At 42.0% G+C, this 3,152-nt stretch overlaps 1 long non-coding RNA gene across 1 annotated transcript; it reads left to right on the forward strand.

Annotated features, from left to right (window-relative positions):
• The first annotated feature begins 930 nt into the window (after positions 1-930).
• Positions 931-2,370, forward strand: LOC117556878. Its single transcript, XR_004570635.1, has 3 exons — positions 931-985; positions 2,066-2,144; positions 2,233-2,370. It is a non-coding gene; the product is annotated as an uncharacterized LOC117556878 (long non-coding RNA).
• The last annotated feature ends 782 nt before the right edge of the window (positions 2,371-3,152 follow it).

The raw sequence follows: 3,152 nt of genomic DNA on the forward strand, positions 1-3,152 counted from the left end.
CTGTACCACACACACACCTACACACTGTACCACACACACACCTACACACTGTACCACACACACCTACACACTGTACAACACACACACTTACACACTGTACCACACACACACCTACACACTGTACCACACACACCTACAGACTGTACCACACACACCTACACACTGTACAACACACACACTTACACACTGTACCACACACACACCTACACACTGTACCACACACACCTACACACTGTACCACACACACCTACACACTGTACAACACACACACTTACACACTGTACCACACACACACTGTACCACACACACACACCTACACACTGTACCACACACACACACACACACACACACCACACTGTACCACACACACACACCTACACACTGTACCACACACACTGTACCACGCACACACACACACACTGTACCACACACACACACACACTGTACCACGCACACACCTACACACTGTACCACACACACCTACACACTGTACAACACACACACTTACACACTGTACCACACACACACACCTACACACTGTACCACACACACACACACACACACTGTACCACACACACACCTACACACTGTACCACACACACACACTACACACACACACACACACACTGTACCACACACACACACACACACACACACTGTACCACACACACACACACACACACTGTACCACACACACCTACACTATAAAAAAGGATTTTGGAGGGTAGTATATATTATCCAAGCAAATCATTTAAATTGTACTCAAGGTATATAAGTGAGCATTGTTAGTATATATGAATGGGTACATTCTACCTAATTTCTGACAGTACCAACTGAAACACAAACAATCTGGGTAAAATCTACTTGAAGACATTAGGCCCACACTGCCCCTTTGCGCATGCGTCTGCGGTGATTCTTGTCTGCAGGCCAGAGGAACGGTTCTCTTTCGCGCCTCCCTCCTCCTGCTGTGTGGAAATGTTGGAAGGTAAGATATTACTGTCTATCATGTCCTACATATACATGTTCACGTTTTTTGAGGTTCATCACAAGACTTGTTGTCTGCTTGCTTCACTGTTAGACAAGGAATGTAAGTTTGTTCTCATCTATTACTCACTGGAAGTCGGTCACTGATGCTAGATAGCTGTAGCTAACATAGGAGCTAAGAGTAAAGCACTATGATGTTTAGCTCCATATTGTTAATAATTGTTATTACAGCAATAATGTGCATGTTGACGGCATGCCGTCTGAAATGAGTTAAGCGTCACGGCGACAGTTGTATATTAATGTAAGTTAACCAGCCAAGTTGTGTTTCACGTTAGCATCGTGCGTGCTTAGCAGAGAAGGCTATTGTTTGCTAGCTAAGTACTAACAAGAACAGCGCGCGGAAGGCGGCATTCGTTTAAATCAACCTTTGAAGTTGGTCGTCCTCTATATAAGGTGTGTTTGTCCAAAGTTATTTTCCACACAGTATCCAATGGTGATGCGCACTGCAAACATCAGTACCGTTTATTAAATAACATGTCAGGTCAAGTAATATGACGAACTCTGACCCGGTTGAGTAGTATTGAGTACAGTAACGGTTTGCGGGGGACACATTCAAATGATGCACAAGGCTAACTAAGTTGAAGCTAGCTTGTAGCATCTCTCTTAGTCTATCTAACGTCGGCCGTCAGTTTCCTCGTGTGTCTGTGTTCATATGAGCGTGCATGAAACGATCAATACTGAGACAACTATCTCGCGACTATCTCTTAGTGAAAAATAACCATCGTATATTCTGCCAAGCCACAGTAATAATGATTTATGATTCATTTGTCTTTTTTGAGGTATAGCTGCAGCAATAGCCTATAGACTTATGTTTACATTAAGCTTACTGTATATTATCGCGAGGACTGGATAGATTACCACGGAGCAGAGCCAAAGCTCATTGTTATATATTTTAGGATTTTTCTACATAAAACAGTTTAATTGTGTTATTTTGTTGGTAATGTTCAGTGTAAGAAATGTGAATATAAGTGTAACATCCTCAGAGACGGCACCTAAGTCCTATACATTTTAAATCCTGCAGACAATTCGTAGTGGAGTGGAGGTGGTGACCCTCAGCCCACGTGTCTTCAAGGAGAGATGGTTTATTCAATGAGGCTCAGGTGAGAACACTACGTTTATTATTCCCATTTCAACTCACTGTTGTCAGAGTTGTGAGTAATGAGTGTTGTCCCCGATGCTCTTTATTAGATCAAGGAGGAGTTCCGACACATAACAACTCTTTCACTGGAAGAGACTTTGATGCTGAAACTGGATGGGTCCACTAATGGCGCGTTTCCACTGCAGCGGGTAGCTCGCTTTAAGCGCGCCGAGCCGTGCGGGGCCCGTTTTTGGTTGCGTTTCCACTTGGCCTAGTTTTGGCCCGAGGCTACTTTTTCACCCTTTTTCTGGCCCGACTAAATCGTGGTTCTATCGAGGCCAACAAGCGGGGCCAACAACCGGGCGGAATGTGCTAAACTAGTGACTCTGATTGGTCAGAGAGAATCGTCACAATTCTCGCGCGACTTAATCCCTAGTGTCGCATATATTAAGGGACGCTTGCAGCATTTTTGTAAACCTAAGAAAATGGCAAAGAAAAACATACCGTGGTCGATTGACGAAGTTGCGACGTTCCTCCAGTTTATTTCTTATCTTTCCTTTTTTTTTTTTATAATGTCATATCTTTTTATGCTGCTGCAATACAAACATTTTTTTATTTTGTATTTGTACAATGCCATGCCTTTTTATGCTGCAACAAAAAACACTTCCCAAATTGGGATTCAATAAAGTACTTCTCATCTTATCTCTTGTTGATAAATGCATCATCTGATTTCCTGCCATAATCTGATTAACAAACTGATTTCCGTGAGCATGTAAACAAAGTCACTGGGTTGCCACTCACACACAACATTACAGTTTTGGAATCCAATCATAAACTGAAATGTACAATTAAAGGGCTTTAAATCAGCAGAACAAAAACTCAGATTCATGAGGCAGAAGTTATAGGCCTATATTCTTTCCTAAATAAAAATAGGCTACAACTAATACCATTACTAATAATATTTGTGGATCTTTAAAAACAAAAGCCTACAATATCACTCAAAAACAATTGTAAAAATAGCCCAATTAAG

The sequence above is a fragment of the Gymnodraco acuticeps genome, unplaced genomic scaffold, assembly GCF_902827175.1.
Source record: "Gymnodraco acuticeps unplaced genomic scaffold, fGymAcu1.1, whole genome shotgun sequence".
Lineage (NCBI taxonomy): Eukaryota > Metazoa > Chordata > Actinopteri > Perciformes > Bathydraconidae > Gymnodraco > Gymnodraco acuticeps.